Source organism: Vidua chalybeata, chromosome 23 (assembly GCF_026979565.1).
Source record: "Vidua chalybeata isolate OUT-0048 chromosome 23, bVidCha1 merged haplotype, whole genome shotgun sequence".
Classification (NCBI taxonomy): Eukaryota; Metazoa; Chordata; class Aves; order Passeriformes; family Viduidae; genus Vidua; species Vidua chalybeata.
This window is the reverse complement of record NC_071552.1, coordinates 7,489,484-7,512,157: the sequence shown is the minus strand read 5'-3', so window position 1 is coordinate 7,512,157 and position 22,674 is coordinate 7,489,484. Positions and strand designations below refer to the sequence as shown.

General features: G+C 51.5%; 2 long non-coding RNA genes across 2 annotated transcripts in view; one reads left to right on the top strand and one right to left on the bottom strand.

The window, feature by feature from the left end:
• Nucleotides 1–435: 435 nt before the first annotated feature.
• LOC128799240 (uncharacterized) lies at nt 436–3,095 on the top strand. Its single transcript, XR_008434677.1, has 2 exons — nt 436–841; nt 2,900–3,095. It is a non-coding gene; the product is annotated as an uncharacterized LOC128799240 (long non-coding RNA).
• Nucleotides 3,096–4,565: 1,470 nt separating this feature from the next.
• The window catches only part of LOC128799326 (uncharacterized), a 31,159-nt gene continuing 13,050 nt past the window's right edge, over nt 4,566–22,674 (bottom strand). Inside the window, exon 3 of the long non-coding RNA XR_008434699.1 lies at nt 4,566–4,603. This is a non-coding gene — a long non-coding RNA (uncharacterized LOC128799326). The remainder of the gene's footprint in view (nt 4,604–22,674) is intronic.

Sequence of the window (22,674 nt, the reverse complement as noted above, 5' to 3'; positions counted from 1 at the left end):
CTCCGTCTGGAGTGGCCCTGAAACTTCTGTGACATCACAGCTCCCAGCGTGTTGCAGGAGGAAGGTCCAGGTCCTGGAAACGAGCACAGCAGACACTTCACCTGCTGCCAGCGGCCAGTTCTCCCTCGCCCTTCGCTCTGCCCGTCAGTGCCGAGCTGTTGCTGCTGCCTGGGCTTTTCCTGACGCCTGCTCTGAAGCCAATCCCGGCAGGATGGGCACTGCTGCCCCAGTGGAGGTACAGTGCCATTCCAGGGAGGGGGGCACCCTGCTTGGGCAGGCTGCAGCCATGTGGGAATGGATGGGGTGGGACAGCAAGCCCAGCGTGAGATTGTGCTGCCTCTTGCAGACGGTCAGAGACACCCTGGAGGAGATGGAAGTGGACATGGTGGTGCATGGAGAAGAAATGATGGAGGTGGACACAGAAGACACTGCCGAGGACATGGAGGTGGACGTGGAGGACGACATCGAGGAAATGGAGGTTGATGAGAAGGATGAGGAGGAGCCCATGGTCCTCGGATGAAGATGGAGCCCCACGAGCAGGAGAAGCAGATGCTTCCCACGCCCAGCCCACCTGAGCCACTGCTGGCAGCAGAGTCCAGCGCTGCTGCATCCTTTCCTCCAGGACTGAGGGAGATGATGGACACTGATATGACCCCTTTGTAATTACGTTCTATGTTTAGAGGTTTTCTGTAAATATGTTTTAAAGTTTGTTACCCTATAGGCTCCCATGTAAATATGTTAGCAAGTTTGTTAGACTATAGGTACCCATGTAAATACGTTAGGAAGTTTGTTAGATTATAGGTACCCATGTAAATATGTTAGCAAGTTTGTTAGTCTATAGGTACCCATGTAAATATGTTTGGAAGTTTGTTAGTCTATAAGCACCCATGTAAACATGTTCTGTAGACTGTTGTTTTTATAAGGATTGTCCAAATAAAACATCTTCTGTAAATCCTAGCTTTTGCCTATCTTTGGGAAAAAAATACTGTTTCTTTTTAAAATCTCAGTTCTCTTTGCAATGCCTTTGGGCCCAGGCGGCGTTTGCACCCTTGTGCTTTCCACTTGTTCTGGGTTGCCGGGGCTGGAGGTCCCTGGCGGGGCTGGCATGGCCACGCCGGGGCTGGGGCTCCCTGTGCACAGGGGGTCCCACCGACACCACTGCTGGCACTGGGCACTGCTGCTCTTCCTGGGCTGGGCCAGAGCAGTGTCCCCAGGAGCAGAGCTGTCAGCAGCAGAGAGGGGGCTCTGACAGCAGTGGCCCCTGCAGCAATGGCCCAAAGCAGGCAGGAAGCCTTCAGCCACCCTTGCTGCTGGAGCCACGGGGACTCCTGGACCGGGAGGCGGCATCGGGCCACAGGCATGCCAAATCCACCTTCATGCTCTGAAGGCCATGGCAGCCTTGGGAACTGCGGGACCCGGATCTGGGCTGCTGCAGGGGCTGATGTTTAAGGCTTGGAGCCTCCAAAGGCTCCGGGCTTCGCTTGCCAGCCCGCCTTGCACTGCCCTGCGCCCGCACTGATCAAGAGACAAAAGCCAAGCCAGGGCATCCTCACGCTGCCCCCATTCCTGCTGCTGGCAGCGGCCACTGGCCCCTGTCCCCCACTCGACTGACAGCTGGAGGGGCAGGGCAGGCTGTGCTGGGCAGGGGGACGGGGGGCTTTAGGCCTGTGGCTGCTGCTGCTGGGGGCCATGGGCCCACGTCTACCTTTTCCCTCTCTTCCCTCCTGTCACTTTCCCCATTTTCTCTCTCTGGGAGCTTGGCTTCTCTCTCTCCTGTCTGCAGGGTCAGCCGCATGTGGGACCCTGCAGGAACTGCCTGAACTACAGGGAAGTGGGAGGAGGACTCTTTCTCAGGAACTGTAGTCACAGGACAAGGGGGAATGGGATCAAACTGCAAGAGCTGAAAAAGATTTGATGATGGGAAGAAGTTCTTTCCTGGGAGGGTGGTTGTCCCTGACACAGGGAGCAGTGCAGAGAGGCTGTGGATGCCCCATCGCCAGGAACATCCAAGGCCAGCTTGGACAGGGTCCAGAGCAACCTGGTGTGGTGGGAAGTTGCTCAGGTTGAAAGCAGATGATCCTTAGGGGCCCTTGCAAGCCAAAGCATTCAAGGATTTGATCATTCCATGATCCCCATCTCTCCGTCTGGAGTGGCCCTGAAACTTCTGTGACATCACAGCTCCCAGCGTGTTGCAGGAGGAAGGTCCAGGTCCTGGAAACGAGCACAGCAGACACTTCACCTGCTGCCAGCGGCCAGTTCTCCCTCGCCCTTCGCTCTGCCCGTCAGTGCCGAGCTGTTGCTGCTGCCTGGGCTTTTCCTGACGCCTGCTCTGAAGCCAATCCCGGCAGGATGGGCACTGCTGCCCCAGTGGAGGTACAGTGCCATTCCAGGGAGGGGGGCACCCTGCTTGGGCAGGCTGCAGCCATGTGGGAATGGATGGGGTGGGACAGCAAGCCCAGCGTGAGATTGTGCTGCCTCTTGCAGACGGTCAGAGACACCCTGGAGGAGATGGAAGTGGACATGGTGGTGCATGGAGAAGAAATGATGGAGGTGGACACAGAAGACACTGCCGAGGACATGGAGGTGGACGTGGAGGACGACATCGAGGAAATGGAGGTTGATGAGAAGGATGAGGAGGAGCCCATGGTCCTCGGATGAAGATGGAGCCCCACGAGCAGGAGAAGCAGATGCTTCCCACGCCCAGCCCACCTGAGCCACTGCTGGCAGCAGAGTCCAGCGCTGCTGCATCCTTTCCTCCAGGACTGAGGGAGATGATGGACACTGATATGACCCCTTTGTAATTACGTTCTATGTTTAGAGGTTTTCTGTAAATATGTTTTAAAGTTTGTTACCCGATAGGCTCCCATGTAAATATGTTAGCAAGTTTGTTAGACTATAGGTACCCATGTAAATACGTTAGGAAGTTTGTTAGATTATAGGTACCCATGTAAATATGTTAGCAAGTTTGTTAGTCTATAGGTACCCATGTAAATATGTTTGGAAGTTTGTTAGTCTATAAGCACCCATGTAAACATGTTCTGTAGACTGTTGTTTTTATAAGGATTGTCCAAATAAAACATCTTCTGTAAATCCTAGCTTTTGCCTATCTTTGGGAAAAAAATACTGTTTCTTTTTAAAATCTCAGTTCTCTTTGCAATGCCTTTGGGCCCAGGCGGCGTTTGCACCCTTGTGCTTTCCACTTGTTCTGGGTTGCCGGGGCTGGAGGTCCCTGGCGGGGCTGGCACGGCCACCCCGGGGCTGGGGCTCCCTGTGCACAGGGGGTCCCACCGACACCACTGCTGGCACTGGGCACTGCTGCTCTTCCTGGGCTGGGCCAGAGCAGTGTCCCCAGGAGCAGAGCTGTCAGCAGCAGAGAGGGGGCTCTGACAGCAGTGGCCCCTGCAGCAATGGCCCAAAGCAGGCAGGAAGCCTTCAGCCACCCTTGCTGCTGGAGCCACGGGGACTCCTGGACCGGGAGGCGGCATCGGGCCACAGGCATGCCAAATCCACCTTCATGCTCTGAAGGCCATGGCAGCCTTGGGAACTGCGGGACCCGGATCTGGGCTGCTGCAGGGGCTGATGTTTAAGGCTTGGAGCCTCCAAAGGCTCCGGGCTTCGCTTGCCAGCCCGCCTTGCACTGCCCTGTGCCCGCACTGATCAAGAGACAAAAGCCAAGCCAGGGCATCCTCACGCTGCCCCCATTCCTGCTGCTGGCAGCGGCCACTGGCCCCTGTCCCCCACTCGGCTGACAGCTGGAGGGGCAGGGCAGGCTGTGCTGGGCAGGGGGCGGGGGGCTTTGGGCCTGTGGGTGCTGCTGGTGCTGGGGGCCATGAACCCAACAGGGCCCCAAGCTCAGCCCCTGTGGGGCAGCTGCCCTCAAATCCCCACACTCCCCATGTATCCCTATAACAGATGGCAGTGGGTAATCCCACGTACTTCTGGGGAGAAATTCCCCATAGGAACTAAACCAAGGGTTCCAAGGGGAAAGTCATCACCAGCTGACGTTTAAAGCACCTTTACAAAGCTGGCTGCAGGGCAGGTGTGATCTCCAGGGCCTCTGGCAGTGCCTGTGTGCAGCTGAGGCTGTGGGGCTGCTCCCAGCAGGACACAGCACCGGGCTCAGGCCAGCCCTCAGCCCCTCACAGCTGATCCCAAGGGGGAGGCTCAGAAAGCACTTTCAGACCAGTTGCTGCAGATATTTCAAAGGACTAAATGTCATTCAAAGTAGCCATGTTATCAGTTTTGTTCCGGTGTCGACGCATGAGAATCCATGAAGGTGCATCTGAAAGTGCACTAAGGGCACCTCCACTTCCATCCCAAAGGGATCACAAAGGACAGGGCTCTGCTTTCAGCACTGCTGAGCTCCTAACCCAGCAGCTGAGTCCCAGGAAGAGGCAGTAACTGAGTGCACCAGGGACCCCGGCCTCTTAACAAAAGTCATGAATGCCACAGCCCACCCAACCCAATGCCTTGCATGTCTACCTTTTCCTTCTTCTCTCTTCCCTCCTGTCACTTTCCCCATTTTCTCTGTCCGGGAGCTTGGCTTCTTTCTCTCCTGTCTGCAGGTTCAGCCGCATGTGTGACCCTGCAGGAACCGCCTGACCTACAAACAAAGGTCACGTTATTTCAGAGCGCTGCATTACTCCAGCTTTGGGAGGAACTGGGAGCTGAAGGCACAGGCTCCTCCCTGGGAGAAGGGGAGAAAAGCTTCATCCCATACTGTGAGGAGTGGGATATTCACCACTGACGCCCCTCCCATCCAGCAGCACCCCTAAGGTGCTGCTTTTTCCTCCCAGAAATGCCACCCGAGCCACCAAAGGTGTCCCTGTACTGCCAGGCTGGCTCTGATCCACAGTGGAGGTGGAACCCTGAGCCCAGCAGACACTGGTTCCTTCCTCTCTTCTGGCCCAGGTCCTAGGAGAGCACTAAAACTTCACACCAGGAATGGATTTGGAGGCTACATGGAGAAAGGGGAATTGTTGCTGATTGGGGCAGACAGAATAAAATGAAGGTGCCAAAGGGAAATCAAAGCATCCCGCAGAGTACAGCCAGGTACGCTGCACATCAAGGCTGCGCTGGTGTGGAAATACTGTATTAAAAGGAATTTATGATCACTGCTATCTGCCAACAAAAATACACAGAATACATTAAGCTTTGGTTTTAAATTCAGAAAAGATTGGAAATTCAGAGTGGTTTTCAGCAGTTCAGCACAAACACATCTCAGTGGCCAGCCCAGCACTGGGGTGAAGAGGAGGCAATATTTGGTTACTACTTCTTGATGGCATTTCTTCTTCTCTCAGTGCAGGAATTCTGCCTGCCCAGGACAGCAAGGCTGCAGCTGAACAGCCACAGAGCTGCTCACAGATGGACAGACAGACCATAGCTGCTCACCCTCCTCCCTCCTGAGGATTCCTTATTCAGCCTTTCCTTTCTCTCTTCCTTTTACCTAAACATATACCTGGGATAGAGTAACAGCTTGCAGGAGACAGGGAGCATCTCCTACCAAAGGGAAGACAAGGGTAATTATTTTGTAGAATAAATACATGTACTTGCAGACAAAAAGCTCTGGTCTCAGGAACAACTGGATTGATCCCTCCCTGTTCAAGACCAAAGAGACATTTCCCTGATCAAAGGACCTGGTGCTTCTTATGTAAGACTGGGATGTTTGTGACAATTCAGACAGAAACATTTCAAAGCCTGTAGTCATCCAGTAGGTATAAATGCATTTAGAAAATGCAGGAAAATCCATCTTGGAGGATTTCCTATGAAAACAAGGTTTGCATTTCTGGCAGACTCTCTTTCTCTCCATCAGTCCCGCCCACTGGAAGTTGCATTGGTTGGATATGTGAGAGGACAGGTGTGATTATCTCCCCATTTTAGGGGAGGACAGGCTAGATGTGCCTCCTCCACACTTGAAGTGCTTTCCATGGACATGTCCCAACCTCCTCCTGCTCCTTAAACTTGTGATACATAGGACCTTTAATCACTGTCTATCTATGGGAGCATCCTCCCACGCTGGGAAGTTGGGCTCTGCAGGAATTTTGTGCCATCACCAATCTGTGCTCCTTGCTGGTGGTGGAGCTGGGACATGCTGGTCAGAGAGGAGTTTGTAGGATCTCCATGAAAAGGGCAACACCGTTCGGGCAACACCGGGACAGGGCTCTGCCAGCAAGGAAAACACAGCCAATGAGAGCGTGGTGGAGTGGGAGATGTCCCTGCCCACAGCAGGGAGGTGGAACGAGATGAGCTTTAAGGTCCTTTCCAGGCCAAGCTGCTGTAAGATGAAATGCCATCGCGTGCTGAGCAAGAGGCAGGAGGGGATCAGCAGGACAATCCCCTCATCTGCAGACACCGAGGCACTCAGGGGCAGAGCCAGGGCCCAGCTGGCTGTCTCCCCCCAAAGCCCAAAGCTTTCCTGGCCGCATCACCAGCGCTGGGCAGGCCAGGTCACAGCCCCAGCAGTGACTGCAGCAGCTCTGGGCTGTCACACAGCCGAGAATGGCCCCTGACAGGGAGCACAGCTGAGCTCCAGCTGCATCCAGCCACATCAGCCTCCCGCCTGCCAGGGGAGAGGAAGGAGGTGGACGGAATTCCTCTGAGGGAATCACCCAAAAGGAAAGCACGGGAGCAGGCTCCAGAAGGGTGGAGGGCTGGGGGGCTCAGCCCTCCCATTCCTGTTCTCAGTGTGAGAAACACTACTTGCTTCCAAAAAATTTAAGAGGTTTATTAAACCTTATCAAAAATACAACAGAAGACTGAAGAGAGAAAATATTACAGTGTTGGGAGCAGAGGATTTTCCCCACCATGTGCTCATCCACACAGTGGAGGTTTCACCTTTTAACCCTTTATCTCCCCCAAAGTTCTGTCCATCGACTCCTCCTGCTCTGCCCAGTGCTGGAGATCACTTCCTGACACCTTGACTGGAGGTCAGGTGCTGCCACAGTAAGGAGCCGACCCTCCCAAATGTCCCAAACCCAGGCACCCCTGATAACAGCACAAGGGGGATAAAACACAACTATAAATCTGTAAAACTTCTCCTAACAGATATACAGGATATTTGCCTTTGAATTGTGAGAGTCAGCCACGGCATCACTCATCTGTCACATAAGCAAGAAGGAAATAAAACCAAACCCAGGCATGGTGCTCATGAGCTGCACATCCAACACAGCCAAATCACAGTGTCTGCATCAGCCAAGACACAAACCCTTCCTGCTCCTGCTCTGCACACTAAACAAGATTTAACCAAGAGCATGTGAACCCCAGAGCAAAACTTGCAGCCTCGATGTGTTTAAGCAGCTCTTGGTGCTCCAGGGATTTCCCTCCCTTCTCGGCACAGCAGCCCAGGTTCATGGCACAGCAGGACAAATGCACTGCTTTAATAAATAAACCATGAAAAACATCTCTGTTTTCAACAAAAAGATTGACATTGACACTTAAAAATGTTACAGCTGTTCAAGGAAGGTCTTCTGTCTTATTTAGTTTGGGGTATTTTGAAGTCAACAGTGTGTTTGAGGGTGGGTTGACTTGCATAATGTGATTAAAATTGCTGATTTAGACGAGTAAGATGGAAATCCTGAATTTTAATCATGTTTCAGTATGTAGCTTCTAGACATATCCCTTAAAAATAGTTGATTCTCTTTGATTCCTATAATTTGATACTATTCAACAACTGGGATCACACACTGGAGCAATACATGTGTAAGCAATTACATAGCTTCACATGCTGCTAAAACAGAATCATTCTGCTAATAGCTTTTTCCCGAGAGAAATTAATTTTTTACTTATTGTTTGCATTAAGGTGCATTTGGGAAATGAAACTCAATTAAAAATACAAAAAACACGTTTTTATTTAAGGCATTTTTTAACATTTTTTCTCCTTGACACCTCAGACAAATACAAGATTTGTATCCACAGGTATGCACTGCATAGATGTGTTACTGAATGGTCCCTCTTCCCTGAGAGCTGCAAATCCTACAGCTGCCAGACCTCATTCCTTGCTCCTCATAAAGGGAAAGAAGATTTTCCATTCTAGTTAATTTCTCAGCTCTAAATCAACTACAAGTGAGCAGAAATAGCTGTGAAATCTCCTCCACAAACCTACCAGAAGGGCTCCAGCTGTGGAGGGGGAAGCGGCAAATTCCTGCCCCCACAAATGGTTTGGACCCCTTAAAAAATATCTCACTCTTGGGATTTTTTTAACCACAACTAAAATAAATTAAAATCAGTTAAAAATAAGATCACAGAATCCCCAAATGGTTTGGGTGGAAAGGAACCTCAAAGCTAATCCAGTGCCACCCCTGCCATGGCAGGGACACCTCCCACTGTCCCAGGCTGCTCCAGCCCCAGTGTCCAGCCTGGCCTTGGGCACTGCCAGGGATCCAGGGACAGCCACAGCTGCTCTGGGCACCCTGTGCCAGGGCCTGCCCAACAGGGAAGAATTCCTCCCTAATATCCAATCAGAACCTGCTCTCAGTTGGAATAGGTGTTATTGCATTGCCTTGGGGTGATGGATTGAGAGAAAGCCACAGGGTTTGAGCAGAGCTCCCAGTGCCTCTGCTGGGAACGTGTCACCCACGTGCCCCTCAGTCACTCAGCTGCTTTGCAGCCAAAAAGACAGCGTCCAACAGGTAAAGTACCCAGAGGATAAAACCCTTGTCACTGCACAAATGACAAGGTCTTTATTGGGAATAAATGTCAAAGCAGAGCGACAGCATTTATTTTCCAAGCAGGAGACACTGATCCTGTGGCGACACTGCAGGGATGGTGTTATTCCTGTTCCTGATTTAATCCCTTTATCAGCTGCAGAAGCACCAGGACAGGCTTTGGTCTCCCATGCCAGCTCTGACTGACACTGCTGTCCCCACAAGCTGTCCCCACCCCTTGGTGCTGCCTCTGCAGCCCAAAGCACCTGGAGGTCCCTCTGAGCTTTAGCACTCCTTCATTTGGATGCACTCTGTCCATAAAGTTGCTTAAAGAGATGCCAAGGAAGACTTTAATTTATAGCCCCATTCTTTTAATCTTGGTCAGCCAGATTTTTTCAGACATCTGTTTATATCTCCTTATAATATATTGGCTGGAGCAGCAGCACCAGGCAGCAGCTCCCTCGCAGGGGCTCTGCTGACATTTATAAACCAAAGCGATTTCTCTCATGTGCTTTATGTTATCAGCTAAACCTGTCCACTTAAATTATTGCCTTGTAACCAAATCACAACTATCTGTTACTCAACTCTGTGCACATTTCCCAGGCTCTATACCAATACCAAGCTTTGCAGAGGCTAAAAACACGATGATAAATTAATAAACAAATGGAAAACAGGACATGCTTCCACCAGGCTCACAACTGAGGGAGGATCAGGTACGTTGTGCACCACATTACTAAAAGCAGAGGGCTGCTGTGTGGAATATGCAGCATGCAGTGACGTCCAAAGAACCCCATCTCTCTTCTTCTAGACCAACCAAATGACCAGCTGTGTTTCCTCACTAAAGGAGAAAGGTTTCATCCTGCCCATCTGCTTTCCAGCACATCATTCCACATTCCACAAGTGGGTTTGTGTTCCAGCATGGGGACAGGGCTGAGCCCCAACTCATGGCACAGCTACAGGCTGGGAAGTTGTACATCACACACTGACCTGCAAACCTCCTGCCAAGGTTGTGCAGTAACTCACTGCACTTCTGGCAGTGCCTTCCCCATCCCATCCCATCCCATCCCATCCCATCCCATCCCATCCCATCCCATCCCATCCCATCCCATCCCCACCCCTTGGACAAAGCTGCCAGCCACTGACTGCCAATCAAGAGGAGCCCAAGAGGGACACGAGACTCTTCCCCTGCAGCACCACCCTGTCCCCGTGGCAGAGCAATCTCCCCTGGGAAGGCTGAGGCAAGCAGAACAAAGGTGATCCAGCTCGCTGAGGCAAATCCCTAGCTTGTCCCCAAGTGAGCAACCTTGTTTGGCATTGTTAGAGAATTCAAAAATCTATCAAGGGATTGAAAACAAGCCCCAGTTATGAGTCAGTAAGCGGATCTGCAGCTCTCAAAAATTACCTCGGTATGTGAGCAAGCCTCAGATAACATCTACCTTCCTTTACTCTTTGTTTCTCTCCACACAGGGAGTGAGAGAAAAGGGACTTTCTTTCTAGTACAGGCAACAAAGGAATCTGGAATCAATATGTGAATGTTCTAGCAAAACACATCGGCAGTGCTGCAGAACTGAAATAATCACACTGCCAGAGCATCCATAATAACTTATCTGATGGCACCGCACCTTCTCCATTAATAAAATAATGACTAAAAACTACCAGGAGACAAATCCCAGGGAGCAGCAGAGCTCCCCACAGCTGCGTCCCCAGCTCCAGGAGCCACCAGTGCCATGCTGGGGAACTGGCTGAGGCCAGGGCATCCTGTGCTGGTGACACACAGGGGACACTGTGCCTGACTCCAGCTGTGCCTGGGTGGATGGGATGTCCCACACCAGGGTGCTCGGAGGAAAACAGAGGAGCCAGGCCCATCTGGGGGGCTCAGCTCACACCCTGACCCCAGACTCTGGTTAGAGCCGCTGAGCAAGGAAGTAGCAAAGCCTGCCTCTGTTTTTTTTTTTTCTTTTCCTTTCTTTCCTACAAAGGCAAGTCCTACCACTCTCCAGATTGTTTGTTACTTCAAAACAGAACATTTTTACACAGAAAAGGAAGACATGTAGCAGACACAGGAAGAAGAGGCCCAGAGCCTGAATCTCATTTTATTTCTTTCTGTCCCTTTTTCACTCAGCTATAGCCTTTTGCATTAGTTCACTGTCTGGCACTCACTGCTCCTCCCAGTTAAGTGCCACTGGAAAATGTCATTAATATGCTTTATGTCACCTCGTCTTGATAGCTGGTGGAGAGGTTTCACAGCACCAGGCCTGGAAGCTCCCCCAGCAGCTGCCCCAGCAGCCCCAGCATTCCCCACTTCGGGCAGGGAGGAAGCTCAGACACCTGTGTGCACATCCCAAGTACAAACTCCCGTGATGCTGGATGAAATGCTTTACAAATCCACTCCCTGGGCAGCTCTTCCTCCCACTGTACTGCTGGGAAGCCACAGCTGCCTGTTGAGTGCAGCAGCTCCTCAGAGAAGCACCAGCCTGGCCACTGCTTCTCGATTTCTCAGGTAACCAGTGACAGCAGGGGCTCTGTTAACTACTGCAAATAATAATAGACAAAACTCTTTTATAAAATCACTGTCTACTGTCCGTGTTCATAAAGTGTCCCTTAAGCATAAGCTCTGCAGGGGATGGGATGCAGGACGAACCCCTGGAGTGATGCACTATGCCCAGTGCCATGGACCACCTCTCCCAGGCACTGCCCAGCTTGGGCTGAAGGAGCTGGGCTGCCTCTGCCTGTGAGTGACCAGCCCTGGTGGTGCCAGCCTGTTTTCATCGCTGCTGTTATGTTTGATCTTTGCCCAGAAGGCTGACAAGGACAGAGATGTCCTCCTATTCTGGGATTGCAGAGGAAACCCTAAGAGAGGAGTTTTGTCCTTCCAGCATGAGCAAACAATTGGCACTGCTGCTCCCTTCTGCCTCCCAGGGCACCCAGACACACAGGGAGCAGGCAGGGCCTGATCCCTCAGCCACAGACCTCACAGAGGCTCTTCCAGAAAGGGATGAATTGTTGAGAGACTGAATGAAGAGTTCAAAGCACCTCAACAAAACCAAGGAAGTCTCATGTAAGAACTTCAGTAAGAATCCGACAAACCCGTCTGTGACATTCCAAGCTATGTTAATAAACATCCTGGAAATCGACCTGTCAAAAGGCGATGTCTAAGTACAACATCTTCTCCAACACTGATTTTGTTCTGTGCTGCAGTGGAGCAGGGACAGAAGCCATCTGAAATGCTTTCAAGCCAAAGGTAAACCTGTCCCCCATTCAACACCCAGCACTGCTGCTGGCAGCAAAGGCATTCCTGGGAAAGCCCCAAAGCCACACTGTTCTAATACATCCCAACAGCAGGTGTGTTCCTGCCCAGGCTCCTCACAGGTCCCAAAGCAGCAGCACTGCCTTCTGCTGGACTTGAACCCCACTTGAACAGGGGCAGGGGAAGAATTATTGAATGGTTTGGCTTGGAATGGACCTTAAAGATCATCTGGACTTGGATCATCTGGCCCTCCTGCCACAGGCAGAGATGCCACCCCAAAAGGGCTGATCCCATTGCAGTTTCTCATTTAGCAAGAGAGAAGCGACCCACTGGTGTTGTTGACGTCGGCGAACCCAATGGGAAGAATGATGATGTCTAACTCCATTTCAGAAGGCTAAATGATTGCTTTATTATAATTATGTTATAATACATTAATATGCTATATAAAAGAGGATACTAAATACTACATGCTACTTTCTCTAACTATCATATCTAACTAACTCACAACTCGTGACCCTGTTCTCCAGAGCCCAGACACAGGTGGATCCGATTGGCTCTCAGGCCCAAACAATCCACCATGATCCAACCAAGAGCTCACTCCAGGTAAACAATTCTCCAAACACATTCCACAAGAGAAAAACATGGAGCAGAAATAGAAATTGTTTTCTCTTTCATTTCTCTCTGTGCACCTCAATAAAAAATCCTGAGAGAGAGAGAAATGTGCTTGCCACATATCACCGTTTTAGTATAAATTTAAAAAAAATTAAATTAAAAAAATGCATCTGCAATTCTTCTGCAGGGTCCTACAAAAGAGAGCAAACACATCTCAAGAGGTCCCCTTATCAATTTGCTAGTTATCAATCAAAAGCAAAATCAAATGCTGATGTGGAATGTTCAAAGAGATCCTTTACCTGCAAACCATCTATCAAATCTCTAAAACAAAACTTACAACATAAAACCCAAACAACAATTAAAATAATGCTCAAATTTCAAGTCCAAACAACTGATTCTCGGGAGAAGTTGTCCATTGATTGGAAACGTTGATCTTGACATCCTCAAAAGTACTTCTCAATGCTGAAACAGAGAACTGCTGAATCCTGAAACAAAACAACTGAAGAAAGTCCAAACAACAATTAAAAACCCATAAACAAAAACCAAATGTGACATCATATAATTATCTAATACCAAAACACTGAATGTCGTCCCAGAGGCTGCAACAACTGATAAAACCAACTTTGGGCTGATTGCCAACCATGCAAACATACCTTTCTTGTGCAAAAACCATCACCAAATTAAAAAAAACTGAAAAAATCTCTGAAATCCCATGGCCAAAACTCTTAAATCAACCACTTTTTTTTTCTTGTTCTTTGTCTTTTCAACCACCTCTATTTAATTAATCTTAAATCTAATAATTTTGTTTTTGTGGTTTTTTTTTTTTTGTTTGTTTGTTTGTTTGTTTGTTTTTTTATCTCGGAATCAGAATGCCCAGCAAGTAGCAGGCTTTAAGACCCTGCGCAGCTGGCGGCCCCGGTCCATGCGGGCGGAGCCAAGATCCCAAACCCGGCCGTGGGGCACACGGGGCCCTCCGGCCGGGGGGCTGGACCAATCGGTCCCAGCCCGACCGGCGGGGCGGGATCTTCATCTTCACAGCCCGCCCCCACCACGCGGCCAGTGTCACGGCAAGTCTTCCAGAATTGTGTTCATCCCGCACCGCGCCTAGCCGTGGCCGCAGCCACAGCCTCTCAGGACGCGTTTGCCCCCGCCCCTCAAACGAGGGCATGACACAAGAACTGCCCCAAGGCTCAGCAGAGAAGGTGTTTTTCCCAGAGAAGTGTTGATTCTCAGGACCTGCGGCACGGTTGGGCCGGCACGCAGCTCTCTGACCCCTGGCCGCAGCAGCCCCACGCTCTCCGGGCACAATGCCAGCGGCAGCATTCCCGGAACTCATCCCCCCCACCCCCCAAACGGGAGCGGGAGGGGCGAGGGGCCTCGAGCTCCGGCGAGAATCCCCCACCCAAGCAAGAATTGGACCAAGAAAAACACTGTTCCCCAGAAAGGCACTAAACTTCATGACTTTCACTTTCGCGGCAGCTGCAAGGAGCTGCCGAGGAGCGCCAGCAGCAGAGAACAGGCTGGGAGGGGACCCCGGGCTGATTGGAGACGGCGGGGTCCGCTCCAACGCGGCCCCAGGCTGCTGCTGCTCGCTGCTGCTGGCAGCGCCTGGCGACCCGGCGAAAGCCGCGGGAGGCGGCGGTGCAGCCGGGACCGGCGGGGCCGGCGCGGGGGCCGCTACGGGCGGCGAGGCGCGCATCACAGCCGATATCGGCGGCGGAGCCGGCGCGGGGAGGTCCTCGGCCGGCGCCGCAGGCTGGGGGTCTTCTATATCATCACAGCTCGCATCGGGAACAGGCTCCGAGCCGGCGAGCGGGACCACCGGCGCGGCGGAACCCACCGCTGTGGAGGGATCGGCCGCTGGTGCAGGGGGCGCAGCCGCCGCCGCGGGAACGATGACGGGCGGTGCCGGAGGCGTGGCTGACAACTCCGAAGCAGGGGCCGGCGCGGGAGCCGGCGCAGGCGGCGTCTCCGCCCCTGCCGAGGTGGCTTCAGGCTGGCTCTCAGCGGCGGGTGTGTCTCCCAGCTCCGAATGGGCAGGAGGAGGAGGAGGCACGGCTGCAGGCGGGGAAACCGGCGGGCGGAGCGGCGTCTCCGCCTCGGCCGGGAGCGGCCCCGCACCCTCCGAAGGGACGCGGGGGCGGGGCTCACACGCTGCAGGAGGAGGAGGTGGAGGAGGCTCCCTCTGCGCAGAAGCAGAAGAAAATTTCTGAGCCACGGACAAAGGCTCTGCCCCCACCTTTTCGCGGGGGGGCACCTGCAGCAAAGACTGGATTATCGGAAAAGGGGTCCATTTCTGGACTATCGGAAGAAGCTCGAAATAAACTTTCATGTATCGAAACGCCCAGAGATCTCGCATGACGTTTTTCCTGATGATGAAATACAGGGATCTCCAAGCCTCTGTATTCAGGGAAAAAGCCAGATCCCCGAAAAAAACACGAGTGTCTGCATATTCAAGAAACTCCAAAAAATCATCATCAGGGATAGAAATTCCATTGACCCGAGCCAAATCTCTCCAGAGGGCAAGTATAGGGCCATGTACACAAGACAAACCAATGTCGAAATCTGCAGACATCTCTTCCCAAGGTTAAAGTCCACCCTAGATCAGGGTAGTACTATTATCAGAAAATCAGTACCTTTCAAAGGAAGGCAGAGGCGTCCAGTTACGGCAAACTGCTCGGGGCTGCACCTGGTCCTATAGAGAGGGTTCCCACGGCGTCTTACCTCCCCTATCCCTCGCAGGGACGTCGGACATGCCTTTTCAAGAGGGTTCACCTCCTTTCCCGTGTTAAATCACGGTTGTGGACCGATCCAGGTCCTGGTTCTTCATCCAACGTTCGGGGTCACCACTTGTTGTTGACGTCGGCGAACCCAATGGGAAGAATGATGATGTCTAACTCCATTTCAGAAGGCTAAATGATTGCTTTATTATAATTATGTTATAATACATTAATATGCTATATAAAAGAGGATACTAAATACTACATGCTACTTTCTCTAACTATCATATCTAACTAACTCACAACTCGTGATCCTGTTCTCCAGAGCCCAGACACAGGTGGATCCGATTGGCTCTCAGGCCCAAACAATCCACCATGATCCAACCAAGAGCTCACTCCAGGTAAACAATTCTCCAAACACATTCCACAAGAGAAAAACATGGAGCAGAAATAGAAATTGTTTTCTCTTTCATTTCTCTCTGTGCACCTCAATAAAAAATCCTGAGAGAGAGAGAAATGTGCTTGCCACACACTGGTGCTTGCTGTGCTACTCTCCTGTGGCTGATGCCACAGAGCTCACTGGGTGCACTCAGGGTGGTAAGGGCTCCTCACACCAGGATTACAGGGAGACACACGCCCACAGTGTGGGGAGAACTTTCTTGCACCCTGTGATTTTTAATGCCAACCTTGCTGCAATAACCACATCTTTAAGCACCATCCATCAGGCCTTCAACTCAAACAATTGTTTGGCTGAAAAGGGTTTTAGAGCCACTCTTTTGTCACACTGCTGAGAGGTATTCTCTGTAATTTGTTGCCCTCAGCAAATAGAATGAAAACGTTTTTAAAATGATGCCAGAATCCAATCCCTCCTCCCGTGATTCAATCCACAGCTAGCAGAGAACAAAGACTCACAAGGAAGGGGCTCCCCACTAAGTAACCCTTGATTAGAGATGTGAAAGCACCATTCCATTTGGACATTGGGCTGGACAGTGCTCACAACTGGCCCTTTTCCCTGAGCCAGGGCTCTCCTGTGGCACTGGGATTTATGTTCTCCCAACTGATCAGCTGGTGCTGAGTGCTCTGAACTCTGCTGTTCAAACCAGAGGCAGCCCGTGAGGCTGGGCTGGGCTCACTCCTCACACCACCTGCCAAATCCGTTTGGCTTCTCCTGCAGCTCCTGCAGCAAGAGGGAAGGAGGGCCAGGTGAGCCCATGGGGACAGGCAGGGCCCTGGCTGGCAGTGCCAGAGCAGGTCCCTGTGACTGCCACCTGCCCTCGCTGGCAGCCAAGGTGACAGTGATGATGATGGCACACGTGGCTCAGCCTTGTGCCCAGAGCTGAGCCAGCTGCCTGCTGAACACACACCAAACCTCATTCCTCTCGTGCACGGGAACCACGAGGACAGGAGGGGTGCCTGTCACACACGGGGCACAGTGTGGCCCTCCCATGAGGTGCCTGGGCCCCCTGGGAAGTCTCGAAGTGATGGAAGAGAAGGTTGAGGCCAGCGAGGTGCCAGGGGAGGAGGGGTCACAGGAGGGCTCGAGAGGGAAATACAGTGCCTCTGATGGAGGCACTGCTGCAGCATCTGCTGATGTATCTGCTGCTGCTGCTGCAGGAGGCAGCAAAAAGCTCCCGTGGCAAAGAGCTCCTCCAGCAAGTGCTCCGCCCTCCCACCTCCCTCCAGCGAGGGCTGCTCTGCCTTGCAGCGCCGCCGCAGCAAACACACCAGGAAAAAAAATAACCACAGGGCAGGAAGAAGAAGGGTTGTCCTTTTGAAGAGTGGCCACAACGTTTTCACTTTCTCAGCAAACCCTTCTCCCCCGTTTCAAGGCAGGCACTGTGGAGAGTTACCACAGCCCCGGGTGCAGCAGGAGCTGGGTGCTCAGGATTCAATACGAGGCACTTGATTTATTTTTTCTTCTGATACTGGGCTTGACGTCTGGGAACTGCAGCAGTTTAGAGAGTTTAATCCCACAAAGGTCTGAGCAGAAGAAACAGAGACACCAAAACACTCTGATATTTCATCTCTCAAGTGGCACACCAGGCTGCAGAGACACTGCAGTGACTTTTGTCTCACCATGTCCCCAAGTCAACATCCATGAGAAGCTTATTTACAAAAGCCAGTTTTAATCCCTCTCCAACTCACTACATTATTTATCCCCAAGCCAATGCTACAATCCATTCAATAATTTTCATTCCTCAGGTCTATTTGTTACTCCAGAAAGCCCATCTAGGATGCTGAAGACTTGGCTACATTCAGAGAAAATCAATGCAGGATGTAAGCAGAGAAGGACAAGGCAGCTTACCAGGAAAACTGAGAACCTGACAAAAGGAACTGAGGATGATATTAATTTTGTGGTATTTTAGGCATTTAATTCCTTTTGAGAGAGGCTTCTTTACTATGATGGAGGTTAGCACCTCAGAACATCATCAACCATCATGTCTCCCACATCTGTCACTCTCAGAGAGCCTCTCCTCCTCTCTCAGGGACTCATGAGATGGCCACCAAAGAACCTGGCAATGTGGAGGCACAGGAAGGATACAAGAAGGAGGGATAATCCATCAGGACCAACACCAGTGTGAGAATCAGGAGGTTTAAAACAGCCATGGTTAATCTGTGGTTGGAAACGAGGAACTGAAGGCTAAAAGTGCTCAACTTGAGGAGGGCAAAGGAGCAAAAAAGGAAACTATTTTCCAGGGGAGGGCTGGGAATCTCAAGAAGGGTGTTCATGACCAGGCCTCAGCACTCTCTGTTCCTATCCTCAGCTTCTGAGTCTGTAACTCAGTGCTGAAATTGCAAGGATGAGACATGTACAACACGAACTCCCTTCTCCCAGCTCCAGCTTCCAGCAGGAGCGTTTCAGGACATGCTGTGCTGCTGTCAGGGCGTGCAGCTGATTGCCTTGGATCCCATCTCTGCTCAATGTGTGTCAGCTGGCTCCCCTCTCCCACAGCCGCAGCCACGTCCCAGAAGCGGTGTCCCCCGAGCCCGGAGCCGAGGGCACCGGAGCTGCAGACGTTTGGCCAGCACTGCCCAGTCTGGCTCTGGAAGGTGCTGGCCCCACCCGCTTGGCTGCGAGACGAGCAGTGTGGATGGAAGGAGCCGCCTGCCAGCCCCCCTGCCAAGGCAGAGTGAGAACAAATTTGGATAATAAAAGCTGGAATAAGGAGATGCCTTGGAGAGCGCGCTGGAATAGCGCTTTGCGAAGCTTCAATTTAAAGCCTTGTTTCTACAGCTAACGCAGTCGTAAGGGACATTAGCCTAATTTCTGTCAAGAGAACTTGTCAACACTGCAGTATTTAAGATAGACACTAAAGATGTGTTTTATCTCACAGATAGATCACTGGGAAAGGAAGGAGCTGTGCCACACTTGGTTCACAGGAAAATAAATTGACGTTCTCCCTGGGCCTAATTGGTGGATGCTGTTTTATAACACCACATGCACGAGCAGCCTCACATTTTATCAGTGTGCAGCTGAGATCGGTGCCAAATCCACTGTGGGGTTAGATACAGGAACCCACAGGGATGTGCTTCAAATAGGCACCCAAGGACACAGAGCTGGGCATTTTCCAGCCACAGAGTAGCTGAAACATTTGGCCACGTCCTGAAGGGTCAGGTCCTTCTACTGATGGTGTTCACCAGCTGAGCCACAGCTAGTGGGGTGGGATTTCAGGGCCCAGGGGAGAAAACTGGTGACAGAAGAAGAGAACTGGCTTGTCTTCCTCAAGACCACCAGCAGGAACTTGCCTGGCCTGGTTTTTAGAGACGCTCATGGTGAGTCAACAGAAAGCAAAAAGAGGCTGTACCCTGCAGCTTTAGGAGAGAAGTGTTAGCATGCTCCTGCTCCCATCATACCCCACTTTGAAGAACTAAAGCGTTCCCAGGAGCACGAGTGTATTAAGGCTGGCATGGCTCCACACCTCCCACACGCCAGCCCTGGGGCTGGGTTTGAGATATTCCCAAAATAATGCTGGTGCCACGGCACAAAGGCTTGTCCCAGACTGCAGCTTCTGCAGTGGAAAGTTGAAAATGCCCTTTTGTTTGCCGTTGTTACACAGAAAAAACAGCCATGTAACCTTGTCCAGCCTTGGAACAGAAATCAGCTTGCAGAGGAAGCCTGAGGGAGCGCGACCCTGAGCTGCAGGCTCAAGGGCAGGAGGGTGGCTCTGCTCTGCCACGGAATCTGCACTTGCAGAAGAACTAAATCACTACAAGAGCCAGAAATGTCCCTCGGGAAGGAAATCCTCTCAAAGATAAATCAATAACTCAGTGTAATTTTAGCATGCAGCCAGGAGAATTTACATTGCCAGGAAGGCTGAGAGCCCTGCCACAGAGACAGAGGCACAGCATCATCAAACAGCCCTGCAGCAGACCCTGCGCAAGAGCTCGGGCTCCGGGCGTTCACTGCAAAGCCACGAGGCTGGGCTCTGCATTTTGGGACCCCACAGACCCAAATCACAGTGACAGCAGCAGGGATGTGGTCCAGCCAAACTCCCCTGGGACAGACCCACCTTTCCCTTTTCTCCTCTGCAGCAGCAAGGCTGCTCCCTGCAATCCTGGCAGAGCTGGCAAATGCTCCAGATCCTGCAGGGATCACACTAAGCTCAACCAAACCAGGCACAGGAGCAGAGGGAGAGTGCTCCAGCCACAGCCTCCACCCCTGGCCAGGGGGTTCCCACCAGCCAAGCCACCCACAAAACAGCACCACAGGGATGTGCTGCAGCCTCCGGTGATTAATGAGACTGCAATTTAAGTAATTATATTAATGCTAAGTACACTTGGAGCAGTAAGTTCAAGGGAACTAATGACACTTTAGAGCACAGTTCAACACTGAGCAGTAACTCCAGCAAAAAGGAGGGGGAAAAAAAGCCCCTAATTATTCAGTAGCTCTTCTCCCAGATTCTCAGGGTCAGATTGGAGGAGAAGGTGGCCTGAATTATATTTTCGTTCCCAGAACATCAACAGAATTGCTAAGTGAGTTCCAGCGGCAAGGTCAGAGCCTGCCCATTGTTATGCATGCCAGCCCTGTCCCTTCCCAGCTCTGCCGGGCCAGGCAGGGCTGGGCTGCCGTGTCCCCTGCCAGCACTGCCACCACCGAGCCCTGCTGCTCCCGGGGACAATGGACCAGCTCCTGTGCCAGTGTTTGTCCTGGTCCCCAGCACAGACAGACAAACTGCAACAACCAGTTCCTCAGAAGCCAGGTGTAGCCTCCATGTCTGAAGGTGCAGGAGCCTGTCCAGGATAAGCCTGAGGAGCAAACAGCCCAGGTTTGTGTACAGCAGAGGTTCGTGTACAGCCAGCCCTCTCCAGATTGCCTGCTGGCACAGCCACAGCCCCTGGCAGACGTGGAGCCTGTGTGGCATGCAGACTGGGAAGGACCGTGCCCACACACACAGAGCTCTTCCTCTGCTACAGCCCACCTGGAGCTGTGGAGGCGTTTTGGAGCACCCATGCTGGCCACAGTCCTGTCACTCCTCACAGGCTCCTTTGGTGCCAACAAGCTCTCACACAGACTGTGCCATCAGTGCTGATGTGTTCCAAAAGCCTCTGTCTGCAAATCCAACTTTACAGCAGTTACCAGTACAGTCTGGGCTTCTCTATGACTTCATTGAGACTTGGACTTTTACAGGGGCCTGGAGTGCCAGGACAAGGGAATGGCTTCCCAGAGCCAGAGGGCAGGGATGGATGGGATATTGGGAATTAGGAATTGTTCCCTGGGAGGGTGGGCAGGCCCTGGCACAGGGTGCCCAGAGCAGCTGTGGCTGCCCCTGGATCCCTGGAAGTGCCCAAGGCCAGGTTGGACACTGGAGCTTGGAGCAGCCTGGGACAATGGAAGGTGTCCCTGCCATGGCATGGGTGGACTGAGGTGGGATTTAAGGCCACTTCCAACCCAAAGCATTCTAGGATCCAATGACTCTGCACCTCTGAAATGCTGAGATCTGCCAGCAGAGCTGCCCCAAGGGCCAGAAGCTGAAGGTGCATTATGACCACCCCACACAAAGCCAGGACAATGACTTGTTAAGCTCCTACTGTGCAGAACACGAAGCTGCCTGAGAAGCCAGGGCAGAAGAACTCTGCAAAGACAACACAGAAGAGGAGACTCCACAAGCCTCACGTGACCCCTGTGTTTGTTTGAAAAACAAACCCAAATTAAATGAACCCAAATTAAATATCCCACAAGTATGGTGTCTTAGGATTGCACTCAGAACTCTCCTGGTGCCTTCCAAGCTCAGCAGCAGCATCCAGCAACAGGTAACATGCAGAAGGTAATTCAGTGATGATTAGCAAGACACATATGAAGTTATCCATCACAGAGCAACTTGTGTGTACCTACATGTCCTTCAATACAATTAGAAATCAATAGCAAGATGCAGAAACCCTCAACCACCCAGTAAAATATAAAGAATACTTGTAATATTGATTTTAAAAGCACCTTGGTGAAGACAGTTGAGAAGAAGCCTGAGAAAGCAAAGCAAAATGCCTGAATTGAAACCTTTTTTTTTTTTTTTTTTTTTTTCCCTAAGAAAGACATTAATAATGGATTTTCAATGCAAGAAGAAAAACTGAAACCCACACCAGTCTCTCCTGGTAATAACAGCTTTCTGCAAAGCCCAGCTATTAATGTAACAGGGACGTCCATCAATCAGGCACACAGAAAGTACTTCGAGAGCTAAAAAAAGACCATGCAAACATCTGCTTCTGGCAACTTAAATTTTGCCCTTAAGCACAAGGAACATAATAAATTATCAGGAGGTTGGGCTTGAACTTGTTTTCCTCCATCCTGGACCTAAATGCTGGGGATAAGGATGAAGGTACACAAACGTGCTGCTGCTGGGATTTGTCCTGACAAAAAAAGTGGGAGAAAGGAGCATGGTTTCATTTGTGTTTTCATTTGAAAACACCTGGTGCAAGAGGACACCAAACGGGGGCGTAGCATCTCCCTGTCTGCAGTTCAGGGAGCTCCTGTGAACCCTTTTCCACTTCCAGCATCTTCAGCACATCCAAGACTGCTGGAGTGGTCCCACAGTGGAGTGACAGATGTCCCAGTGTGCTGCAAGGTGCCCATGGGATCCCTCCTCACCCAGCTCCTTCCCCGTGGAACTGTGGTAATTTTGGCAGGTCCTCAGTCCCTCAGTGTTCTCTTCAACCACCACGTCACACTTGGGGCCCATCCACACTGCCTGGGGTGTCCCAGAAACCCCAGAAAAGCTGGATTTCCACCAAGGAAACAGCTGCAGAAAGCAGCTGAGGTGTCCCCACACCTTCAGTGTCTCCCCCCTTGTAAAACACAGCAGGTCAGAGCAAGTGCTGGAGATAATGAACACAATTTACTGATTCCAGCACAGGAGGCTGCAGGCATGGCTGCAACTAAGTCTTAATAAATTCTGAAGAGTGACACCATAAAATGGCATTATGGAAGGCTGTATTTATTGTCTCCCCATGCTTCCATCTC